A 13215-nucleotide genomic window follows, 5' to 3' on the forward strand; every position below is an offset into this window, starting at 1 on the left:
GAATGGCGATTAAAAATGTTTTTTTAATATCTCTCTGATTTTTCATCGATGGGAAAAATCCTCCAGTCCTGGAAGGCGGAGGGGGATCTGAGCGAGGTGGCCAAAAATGGCGGTGGCACTTTGCACTGATCCTCAGTGCCTCCCCCCACCCCACCTCCATCTGCTACTTTGGGTGGGTGACGAAGCCTCAGTGGTGAGACGGAGCCAGACGGTGCAGTGATCCTCTTGGGATTTGGGATGTCAGCCACAGCTCGATGTCGTTGGAGTTACCTCAGCTTCAACCTCCTTCTGTTCTCGCTCTTCCCAGCAGGTACATCAGCGCCAATCCCGTTTTCTGGACAGCAGAAGTCTTCTCTGAATCTTCCTGCAGGTGAGTGACTCCGTGCCCTGACGGGGCCTGGGTGGGAGGAGGGGGTAACAACGGGCACGACATCCCGATAACAGGAACTGGAGGGGCAATGTTTTTTTTATATAATGTTTAATAGTAAGATTAAACGAGAACTTACCAGTTTGAAGTTTGATCTTTATTTTATGAGGAGTTTGAAGATTGCGCATGCGCGTCAATCTTCAAATGCAAAATGATTTTAAATTTGTGTTCAACCATTCTGTTGTTGAAGAAATTCAGTGAAAGGAGACCATGTTTTGGAGAATTGGTCTAATTTATCAGCCAGAACAAGCCTAATTTTTTCTAAATGTAATGTCTCGGTCATTTCTGTGATCCATATCTTCACTGTAGGGACTGTTATCTTTTTCCAGAATTCGAGTATAAGTTTTTTCACAGTTATTAAGCCGTAGTCAAGGAAACGTCTTTGGAATGTCGTTAACTTAGAACAGCCCTCTGACATTCCTAAAATTATTCGTTTTGCATCTGACTCGTTGAATTTTAGGTGTTTTAGAGATGATATCAAATATTCTCATCCAGAAATTTTGTATTTTTATACAGGATGCGAAGGAATGGGTTAAGGTAGCTTTTTGGAGGTGACATTTATCACAGATAGGGGAGACAGTTGGGAAGATCTTATTCAATTTTGTCTGAATAGTATAACATATGCAATATTTTGAATTGTAACAGGCAATGCCTGACATTGAAAGAACAGTAATGTATGTATAGTAGGCTTTCCTCCCATATATCTTTTGAAATAGATAAACCCAACTCGTCTTCCCATGCTCACCTATAAATCTCAGAAGGTGGGGTATCAACATTTGAGAGAGTATTATAAATGTAAGATATCAACTTACTTGTGTCGGCATGTCTATTCAAACAATCGTCTAATATATCTGTACCCATAAAAGGACAATCGTGTATATGTGTGTACATAATCTCGGATTTGAAGGTTTAAACGAGGGTTTAAACGAGGATCGTTAGCAATAGGCAGAAGGGGAGACAAATTTTTCGATTTAAGACTTAATTTCAACTGTTTCCAGATACGTAGGGTACTGTGTATTATCGGATTTTGCTCATACGTTGACTTATTCAGATGTATTGCTGTTAGAAGAATCGAGCCTATGTTAAAAGGCAAACAATCTTCCCTCTCCATTTTTAACCAATTTACCTGTTGACATGTATCGTCCAACCAGAAGATTATATTTTTAATGTTAGTCGCCCAGTAGTAGAAAAGAAAGATAGGAAGAGCTAATCCTCCGTTTTCTTTGGATTTGCACAAATGTCTTTTATGTATTCTATGGGTTTTGTAGTCCCAGATAAAGTTAGTGATAGTAGAATCAATTTAAAAAAAAAAACTTTTGGGGCGATATATTGATTGAAATAAATATAGGAGTTGTGGAAGGAAGATCATCTTTATGGCATTTACTCTACCTATAAGGGAGATAGGAAGTGTTTTCCAAAATTGAATGTAAGCATATAGTTTAGTAACTAGACTAAGTGGGACCCGTTGGATCCCATGTTCACACGGGAGGGCTGGTCCGCCGATGCAATGTTCCACCTCTCCACCAATATTAGTGGGGGGGGGGCTTTCTTGAGCGCTTGTATGGGTGTTGTTGGCTGCAGGGACTACTGATCTCCAGAGGACTAGTATAGACTGCGAAAAGGATTCTTGGGGTGGCAGCTCACTCCCTCAAGCCTGATGTGCTGGCAGCTCACTCACGGCTGGTGGGCTGGGAGTTGACTCACGGCTATTTCTTGAAATTCCATTTCAAGCAGAGTGCAAGGCCACCAAATTCAAATCCATTTTCCTACCATTTCAAGCAGGGTGCAAGGCCACAAAATTCAAGCGCAGTTTCATACCACATCAAGCAGGGTGCAAGGCCACCAAATTCAGGTTCAGTTTCCTACCGCTTCAAGCAGGGTGCAAGGCCACCAAATTCAAGTGCAGTTTCCAACCACTTCAAGCGGGGTGCAAGGCCACCAAATTCAATTGCAGTTTCATACCACTTCAAGCAGGGTGCAACGACACCACATTCAAATGCAGTTTCATACCATTTCATGCAGGGTGCAAGGCCACCACATTCAAATGCAGTTTCTTACCATTTCAAGCAAGGGGAAACCACAATAAAACCTCCATAAAACCACACAAAACATCATACTGACAGTTCAGTAGACATTCAGTGTGTTCAGTTGATTCACAGCTCAGACAGAGCCTTTTCTGTTGCCTTTTCACCAACCCACCCACCCCAAACAACCCTTTGCAGTGCAATTTTACTTCAACCCAACCCCCCCCCCCCCATACAACCATTTGCAGTGCATTTTTACTTCAACCCAACCCCCCCCCACAAACAAACCTTTGCAGTGCCATTTCACTTCAACCCAAACCCCCCCTTACACCAAACAACCCTTTTCAGTGTATTTTCACTTCAACCCAACCCCACCCCCCCCCAAACAACCCTTTGCAGTGCCTTTCCACTTAAACCCAAACCCCACCTAACAACCCTTTGCAGTGCCTTTTCACTTCAACCCCCCCCCCCCCACAAACAAACCTTTGCAGTGCCATTTCACTTCAACCCAAACCCCCCCTTATCCCAAACAACCCTTTGCAGTGCCTTTTGACTTAAATTCAACCCAACCCCCCCCCCCCAAACAACCATTTGCAGCGCCTTTTCACTTCAACCAAAAAAACCGCAAACAACCCTTGGCAGTGCCTTTTCACTTCAACCCAAAAAAACCCAAACAACCATTTGCAGTGCATTTTTACTTCAACCCAAAAATCCCCAAACAAACCATTTGCAGTGCATTTTTACTCCAACCCCAAACCCCCCCAAACAACCATTTACAGTGCATTTTTACTTCAACCCAAACACTCACCAAACAACCATTTGCAGTGCATTTTTACTCCAACCCCAAACCCCCCCAAACAACCATTTGCAATGCATTTTTTCTTCAACCCAACCCCCCCCCCAAACAACCATTTGCAGCGCATTTTTACTTCAACCGAAACAACCATTTGCAGTCAATTTATACTTCAACCATTTGCAATGCATTTTTACTCCAACCCCAAACCCCCCCAAACAACCATTTGCAATGCATTTTTTCTTCAACCCAAGACCCCCCCAAACAACCATTTACAGTGCATTTTTACTTCAACCCCAAAACCCCCCAAACAGCCATTTGCAGAGCATTTTTACTTCAACCCAAACAACCATTTGCAGTGCATTATACTGCAACCCAAACAACCATTTGCAGTGCCTTTTCACTTCAAGCAAAAAAAACCCAAACAACCCTTTGCAATCCATTTTAACTTCAACCCAAAAATCCCCAAACCAACCATTTGCAGTGCATTTTTACTTCAACCCAAAAATCCCAAACAAACCATTTGAAGTGCATTTTTACTTCAACTCCAACCCCCCCAACAACCATTTGCAGTGCATTTTTACTTCAACCCATACAACCATTTGCAGTGCATTTTTACTTCAACCCATACAACCATTTGCAGTGCTTTTTACTTCAACCCAAACAACCATTTGCAGTGCATTTTTACTTCAACCCAAACAACCATTTGCAGTGCATTTTTACTTCAACCCAAACAACCATTTGCAGTGCATTTTTACTTCAACCCAAACAACCCTTTGCAATCAATTTTAACTTCAACCCAAACAACCCTTTGCAATCAATTTTAACTTCAACCCAAAAATCCCCAAACCAACCATTTGCAGTGCATTTTTACTTCAACCCAAAAATCCCAAACAAACCATTTGAAGTGCATTTTTACTTCAACCCCAACCCCCCCCCCCCAAACAACCATTTGCAGTGCATTTTTACTTCAAACCAAAAAAAAACCATTTGAAGTGCATTTTTACTTCAACCCAAAAACTCACCAAACAACCATTTGCAATGCATTTTAACTTCAACCCAAACAACCATTTGCAGTGCATTTTTACTTCAATCCAAACAACCATTTGCAGTGCAATTTTACTTCAACCCAAACAACAATTTGCAGTGCATTATACTGCAACCCAAACAACCATTTGCAGTGCATTTTTACTTCAACCCAAACAACCATTTGCAGTGCATTTTTGCTTCAACCCAAACAACCATTTGCAGTGCTCTTTTACCTCAACCCAAACAACCATTTGCAGTACATTTTTACTTCAACCCAAACAACCATTTGCAGAGCATTTTTACTTCAAACCAACCATATTTTAATTTTCAAACCACATTAAGGGCACTCACAGTTTAGTAGACATGTGTTCAGTGTTATTCAGAGCTCAGAGAGACGTGACCCTCTGGCTTCCTCCATCTTGCAGAGACTGAGTGAGGCACACCACTTCCGGGTTTTATAGTCCCTCCCCCCTCCCACCAGCGGGGACAGCAGAGAGAATGCCGATTTTATAAAAAACATTAATATCCCTCTGATTTTGCATCGATGGGAAAAATCCTCTGGTCCTGGAAGGCGGAGGGGGGATCTGAGCGAGGTGGCCAAAAATGAGGGCTGTTGGTGGCGGCGTTCCCTCGGAAATCACAGCACAGCGAGCCAAAAGTGGTCAAGATCAGACTTTTAGTAATATAGATTAAAGGTGGGAAATTTGTTTTAAATAGAGAGGAGGTTTTCTAGTCACGTAAACTCCGAGATATCTAAAAGTTTCGGTAACAATTCTGAAGGGAAATTTTTGGAGTTGAGAAAGGGTTTTCTGGGATAGCTGCCATGTTTTGGGTAGTAGGTGTGCTGTGCTCACTTTGCACTGATCCTCATTGCCTCCCCCCACCCCACCTCCATCTGCTACTTTGGGTGGGTGACGAAGCCTCAGTGGTGAGACGGAGCCAGACAGTGCAGTGAGCCTCTTGGGGTTTGGGATGTCAGCCACTGCTCGATGTCGTTGGAGGTATCTCAGCTTCAACCTCCTTCTGTTCTCGCTCTTCCCAGCAGGTAGATCAGCGCCAATCCCGTTTTCTGGACAGCAGAAGACTTCTCTGAATCTTCCTGCAGGTGAGTGGCTCCTTGCCCTGACGGGGCCGGGGTGGGAGGAGGGGGTACCAATGGGCACGACATCCCGATATCAGGAACCGGAGGGGCAATGTTTCTTTTATATAATGTTTAATAGTAAGATTAAACGAGAACTGACCAGTTTGAAGTTTGATCTTTATTTTATGAGGAATTACGATGAGCGATTACGTGAAGAAGCCCCGCCAGTCCGCATGCGCGTCAATCTTCAAAGCAGCGGTGTGAAATCACAGGTAACAACAGTCGAAGTAACATAGTAAGACTTAAAAGATTAGAACTACCAGATAACCTTTATAATATGAGGGTGGGAGCGGTGGGCACGTAATCATTCATCGTAACTCCTCATAAAATAAAGATCAAACTTCAAACTGGTAAGTTCTCGTTTAATCTTACTATTTTGCTTCGGATTCACGTGAGTGATTCCGTGAAGATTTCAAAACTCTGATTTCATGCCGTGGATACAACATACAACACACTGCCTCAGTTGACACAGCATGATTAAATAATGCATTTAAACATCATTCAAACTTACAAATGTTAATGCTTTAATGAACAAAAGAAACAATAATTACCCCTCTCTCTCAGGGGGAAGCTACAAAACAGAGCTTAACAGGTTTATTATAATACCGTTGAAATGTCCCTTCATTAGACCATCCTGTTGCCCAGAAGATTTGGTCTAAAGGGACATCCAGTGTCCTCACTGCCGATGTTGATGCCGCCCTGGTGGTGTGAGATTTAAAAACATCACTGTCCACTCCGGCACAATCCAAAACTTGTTTCAGCCACCTAGAAATGGTCTGTACTGACACCTTCTTATGAGGTTTTTTGTGACTGATGATCATCGTAATTTCGGAGCCTCTAAGGCTCTTGGTGACTTTGATATACTGCAGTAGATGCGTAACTACACATGGCCGTAGGTCTATGGGGTATGCCATAAAACTCAATTTAATCCCTGACATTCCTGGCCTGCTCTGCTTGATTAAATAATAAACATAAAATGTAATGTTATTTACAGAAGAAACCATGCTGCCCAGTCGTAGCTTTTGCAACGTCTGGGCACGTTGCGCTGAAACGAGCGCCATGAGCATGACTACTTTAAGAGTGAGTCTTTGCAAAGACAGAGATGTAATTGGAGCCCATTGACGAAGTAGTGTGAGAACTACACTCACATCCCAGATCTCCGTATACCTAGGCTTAGGAGGATTACAGTTAAAAATACCCTTCATGAACTGGGATATTAATGGATGAGACCCAACAGAATGTTGTCCCGATCCCTGCCATAAATAGGACGATAAGGCACTCCTGGCACTATTGATAGCACTGTAGCTCAGTCGCTCATCAAAATATAAAGTGGCAAGGAACTCCAACACATCAGGTATGCTTGCAGTGTGATAAGATACATTTGACTGCAAGCAGAACCTCTCTCATTTTTTGATATGAGATATGTATTGTTTCTTAGTACTATCCCTCCAGGCCGCAGTAATCACATCTACCGTATGACCTGATAGTCCGAGCTCCAGGAACAGTCTCGTCAGAATCTGCAAACCAATAGATTAATACGATCATGTAAAGGATGACTTTCCCCTGTCACAGGGTGAACCAGCAGGTAGCTGCATTTGGGGACAACCATAAAAGGCTGTGTGATTAGTCTCAGAACAAGTGGGAACCATGGTTGTGAAGGTCAGTCGGGGACTACCAAAACGCCTGAGGTGGAGTCCTGCTCAATCTTAATCAGGCACCGACTGATGAGACAAAATGGGGGAAATGCATAAAAGAACATTCCACCACAGTGTAGCGAGAATGCATCTACCGCTACTGCCCCTGGGTCTGGCTCCCATGAAACATACTTTGGTAACTGGTGATTTAATCTGGATGCAAACAAATCGATATCTGGCAAACCATACCGGGCGACAATATAATTGTGTTGTCATTGAGTTTTCGTGAACTGGTGTCTGCCACCATGTTATATCTACCTGGTAAGTAGATAGCTGAAATCCAGATTGTTCTTGCAATACACCAATGCCAAATAAGGTTAACCGGCTTATCACAGGATGCCAACTAGATTCCACCCTTGTGATTGACGTATGCAACTGCTGTAGTGTTATCGATCTGAAGCTGAACATGCAAATCGTGCATAGTAGAACAATACGCCTTTAAGCCATAGAATGCTCCCAGCAACTCTAAATAATTAATACCATGCACCTAAAGAATTAATGCCTCATGCACATTCCATCTGCCGCCGCAGCTAGCATTGGTATCAGTGGCTCCCCATCCCAAGGCACTAACATCAGTTTGTAAGACAACTGAAGGTTGATTAATCAAAATGTTACTAGAGCAAAGCGAGACATTCGTTATCCACCATTGTAACTCAGTAATGGCTTCAACTGGCAACCGCATGAGTCTATTGAAATGACCTGCATGTGTTTTGAGTGCCTGTTCCTTAGCACGTTGTAAATTTTGATAATGTAAAGGCTCAAATTGTACTCCAGGGAAAGCAGCCACTAATTTGCCATTTACACTAGCCACCTGTCGGATGGAGGATTGTTGCTCATCAACGAGATTGCTACAAGCTTGTATTAATTCTAATCTCTTGCCTTGAGGCAGAGTCACTGACATGTGAGTTGAATTAATCGTGAAAGCCAAATAATCAATGATTCTAGATGGTATCAATTTGGATTTAGCTGGATGGATGAGAAACCCCAACCTCTCCAACATGAGTTTAGTAGCTGAAACAGATAATTCAGCTGATTCCTGAATCTTGCCTATGATTAGAACATCATCCAAATAGGCCATCACAATATGATTCTGAGCCCGGAGTAAACCCAATACCGGTTTCAATAACATTGTAAATAGTCTAGGAGCTGAGGTTAACTCAATAGGCAACGCTTTAAACTGCCACAATTGTCTCATCCAGCTAAATTTCAAATATCTCCGGTGATCGTAATGAATCGGTACTGAATAATACGCATCTTTCAGATCTATACATGCCATATAGCATCCTTTGGAAACCAGTTGTTTAGCAGTAACAAAAGTTTCCATTTTGAAATGTTTATACTGGACATAGGAGTTAAGTCGAGTTAGATCAAGAATGACTCGACACCCACCATCCTTCTTTTGTCTAGGAAATATATTAGACGCAAATTGGTGAGATTAATGAACCGACTTCTCAATTACCCCTTTTTGAAGTAATGTTTCAATTTCAGCTTTTACCTGTAAAGACTCTTGTTGTGAAAAAACCAAGGTCCGACTTGGTGTACGTTGCGTAGGTGGACGCAATTTGAAAAGGAACTCAATTCGGAACCCCTGGATACTGTCCAGTATAAACAAATCTGATGTTATGCAGCACCATTCATTGAAGAACCAATGCAATCTTCCCCCAACCTGTGACTGATCCACATATGACCTGAACAGAACCAGATCCACCTACCTCCATAGTCGTTGGTGGATACTATTGCCTCCGAGTTCTGGAGGGAATGAACGTTGGAATACGCCAATTGTGCACGGATGGCAAAGCCCGGTTTGGTCCTTGACCCGAACCAGCCTCAGTGAACTGTCTATAAGGGTGCAACCGCCGAAACTGAATTTTACCGGCCGGCTGTGCTTTAATGAGGCTGACCGTCTTTGCCTCATCATCGAGCTCTTTGACCTGTTTGGACAGGTCCTCACCGAACAACCCAGATTCGGCGGCTGTACATTGCTTGCCTTGCACAAAGCTGCAAATTTTGGGTTTAGAGTTGGCCGTATCGCACTCTCCCGGAGACAGTTTATCTCAAAAAGTGCATAGCACATAAGGGCCAAAGCATCCTGCTGTACCTCAGACAGGGGCACCCCATCGACCCATCTTGCAAAGGCAGTAATGCCAGACCAAAGCAGCTTTAGGATCTTTTGGAGCCTTAATTCCTGGGTTCTAATGCTTGCACCCATGTGCCCCCAGATGGCATGATTAACCGTAGGCACCTTGATTGAGGCACAGTTAGCGGGTGTCTCATATTTATTTGCCATTTCCTCCATCATCAAATCTTGCAACTGATGGGAGGCCATGTAATTGATGGTACTAGCCAGGTCATCTTCCAACGGCTCACCAGTCCCTGTTGGTATGGCAAGTTTCGATGCCATGCCTGGCACCCCTGGTTCTTGGCTTCCATGCCTTGGGGTATGCTGCTCTGCAATACCTCCAACCTCAGGGTCAGAACAAAACTGCCCTGGTAAGCTCATCTCCTCCATGAGGGAGATATTATGCAGCCCTTCTATAGGTGCTCCTGCCATGGGCCCCCAAGAAGACCCATGGATATAAGGCTCCTCTTCATGGAGCAGATCTTCCCTATACAGCTCTTGAACAGAAGCTGCTGCCACGGGCCCATGGGGTGACTCACGGATATAAAGCTCCTCCTGGAGCATGTCGCGATGGAGCATCCTCTCCATCAGGTGCTCCATCTTTGCCAGACGTCCACAGAAGTCGCTGCTAGTGGGAAGGGAATCCTGGCCCGACTCATCGGAGTCCACGGGCCTTACTGACTTTTTTGTGGCTTTCCTCCCCACAGGAGTAGCCACGGTGCTCTCAGTTGGCACCTGAATAGACGCCGCTGGCTGTGCTGCCAGTGAGATGGGCGCCCGCCCGCTGCCCGCACTCCTGCGGTCTTCTACAGCTGTTCGGCCGGCGCCGCGCCTCGGCCTTCCCTTAAGCGTCCTTTCCATGGTCCTGCTCGCTCCTGTAACAAGCCTCACAGACCGCAAAAGCCGACCACAGTAAAGTTTTAAAATCTTACCTGCGGGTTTTTAACAGCGCTGGTGGAACTGCGCCCTGCCAGCCCGTCGTTGCGCCAAGCGTCAGACATAATGATGCGCATGCGGACTGGCGGGGCTTCTTCACGGAATCACTCACGTGACACCGAAGTAAAATTTATTAGAAGCAATTGTGCAAACATAAAGCAATCGGCATAACAATTACACAATTACCCCCCCCCATCCCACGCATCGGTTTTAAATTTGTGTTCAACCATTCTGTTGTTGAAGAAATTCAGTGAAAGGAGACCATGTTTTGGAGAATTAGTCTGATTTATCAGCCGGAACAAGCCTAATTTTTTCTAGATGTAGTGTCTCAGTCATCTGATCCACATCTTCACTGTGGGGACTGTTATCTTTTTCCAGAATTTAAGTATAAGTTTATTCACAGTTATTAAGCTGTAGTCAAGGAAACGTCTTTGGAATGTCGTTAACTTAGAACAGCCCTCTGACATTCCTAAAATTATTTGTTTTGCATCTGACTCAAGTTGAATTTTAAGTGTTTTAGAGATGATATCGAATATTCCCATCCAGAAATTTTGTTTTTTTATACAGGAAGCGAAGGAATGGGTTAAGGTAGCTTCTTGGAGGTGACATTTATCACAGATAGGGGAGACAGTTGGGAAGATCTTATTCAATCTGGTCTTTGAATAGTATAACTTATGCAATATATCAGGCAATGCCTTACATTTAAAGAACAGTAATGTATGTATAGTAGGCTTTCCTCCCATATATCTTTTGAAATAGATAAACCCAACTCGTCTTCCCATGCTCACCTATAAATCTCAGAAGGTGGGGTATCAACATTTGAGAGACTGTTATAAATGTAAGATATCAACTTACTTGTATCGGCATGTCTATTCAAACAATCGTCTAATATATCTGTACTCATAAAAGGACAATCGTGTGTATGTTTTCACATAATCTCGGATTTGAAGGTATCTAAAAAGATTGTTTGCGTTCAAGTGACATTTCTCCTGTAGTTCTTGAAAAGAAAAGAAAGTCCCCTTCTTATAGAGCTCCCACAGTATTAATTCCTAGGTTTTTCCATTGAACAAACACCCTATCTAAAGTAGACGGTTTAAATGAGGGATTGTTAGCAATAGGCAGAAGGAGAGACAAATTTCTCAGTTTAAGACTTAATTTCAACTGTTTCCAGATACGTAGGGTACTGTGTATTATCGGATTTTGCTCATACGTTGACTTATTCAGATGTATTGGAGATAGAAGAATCGAGCCCATGTTAAAAGGCAAACAATCTTCCCTCTCCATTTTTAACCAATTTACCTGTTGACATGTATCGTCCAACCAGAAGATTATATTTTTAATGTTAGTCGCCCAGTAGTAGAAAATAAAGTTAGGAAGAGCTAATCCTCCGTTTTCTTTGAATTTGCACAAATGTCTTTTATGTATTCTATAGGTTTTGTCATCCCAAATAAAGTTAGTGAGAGTAGAATCAAATTTTTAAAAAACTTTTGGGGAGATATATCGGTATTGATTGAAATAAATATAGGAGTTGCGGAAGGAAGATCATCTTTATGGCATTTACTCTACCTATAAGGGAGATAGGAAGTGTTTTCCAAAATTGAATGTAGGCATATAATTTAGTAATTAATGATGGGAAATTTGTTTTAAATAGAGAGGAGTGTTTTCTAGTCACGTAAACTCAGAGATATCTAAACTTTTCGTTAACAATTCTGAAGGGAAATTTTTGGAGTTGAGAAAGGGTTTTCTGGGATAGCTGCCATGTTTTGGGTAGTAGGTGTGCTGTGCTCACTTTGCACTGATCCTCAGTGCCTCCCACCACCCCACCTCCATCTGCTATTTTGGGTGGGTGACGAAGCCTCAGTGGTGAGACGGAGCCTGACGGTGCAGTGAGCCTCTTGGGGTTTGGGATGTCAGCCACAGCTCGATGTCGCTGGAGTTACCTCAGCTTCAACCTCCTTCTGTTCTCGTTCTTCCCAGCAGGTAGTTCAGCGCCAATCCTGTTTTCTGGACAGCAGAAGTCTTCTCTGAGACGTCCTGCAGGTGAGAGGCTCCTTGCCCTGACGGGACCGGGGTGGGAGGAGGGGGTGACAACGGGCACGATATCCCGATAACTGGAACCGGAGGGGCAATGTTTTTTTAATATAATGTTTATTTTATTAGAAGAAATTGTACAAGAATAAAGCAATCAGCATAGCAATTATACAATTTTCGTACAGCTTCATTTTTAACATTTTATAAATTGATACACGAATCGGAAAAAAAGTAAAAAGAAAAGAATGAAGAAAAAGAAGAAAGATAGAAAAAAAGACCCCTGAACAGCCAAAGAAGTGCGAGAAGAAAAAAAAAGAGAAAAGAAAAAAAAAACGGAGATATGTCTTCCCCTTTCCCCCTCCACCCCCCCTGCTTACCCATCCCAAGCATTGGTTTTAAATTTGTGTTCAACCATTCTATTGTTGAAGAAATTCAGTGAAAGGAGACCATGTTTTGGAGAATTGGTCTGATTTATCAGCCAGAACAAGCCTAATTTTTTCTAGATGTGGTGTCTCGGTCATTTCTGTGATCCACATCTTCACTGTGGGGACTGTTATCTTTTTCCAGAATTTGAGTATAAGTCTATTTACAGTTATTAAACCGTAGTGAAGGAAACGTCTCGGAATGTCGTTAAATTAGAACAGCCCTCTGACATTCCTAAAATTATTTGTTTTGCATCTGACTCGAGTTGAATTTTAAGTGTTTTAGAGATGATATCGAATATTCCCATCCAGAAATTTTGTATTTTTATACAGGATGCGAAGGAATGGGTTAAGGTAGTTTCTTGGAGGTGACATTTATCACAGATAGGGGAGACAGTTGGGAAGATCTTATTCAATCTGGTCTTTGAATAATATAACTTATGCAATATATCAGGCAATGCCTTACATTTAAAGAACAGTAATGTATGTATAGTAGGCTTTCCTCCCATATATCTTATGAAATAGATAAACCCAACTCGTCTTCCCATGCTCGCCTATAAATCTCAGAAGGTGGGGTATCAACATTTGAGAGAGTATTA

At 42.7% G+C, this 13215-nt stretch overlaps 1 long non-coding RNA gene across 1 annotated transcript; it reads left to right on the plus strand.

The window, feature by feature from the left end:
- The first annotated feature begins 602 nt into the window (after positions 1-602).
- On the plus strand, positions 603-12919 carry LOC116985997. The gene is made up of 4 exons (XR_004415386.1): positions 603-875; positions 10304-10308; positions 11745-11747; positions 12895-12919. It is a non-coding gene; the product is annotated as an uncharacterized LOC116985997 (long non-coding RNA).
- The last annotated feature ends 296 nt before the right edge of the window (positions 12920-13215 follow it).

The sequence above is a fragment of the Amblyraja radiata genome, chromosome 2 (assembly GCF_010909765.2).
Source record: "Amblyraja radiata isolate CabotCenter1 chromosome 2, sAmbRad1.1.pri, whole genome shotgun sequence".
NCBI lineage: Eukaryota > Metazoa > Chordata > Chondrichthyes > Rajiformes > Rajidae > Amblyraja > Amblyraja radiata.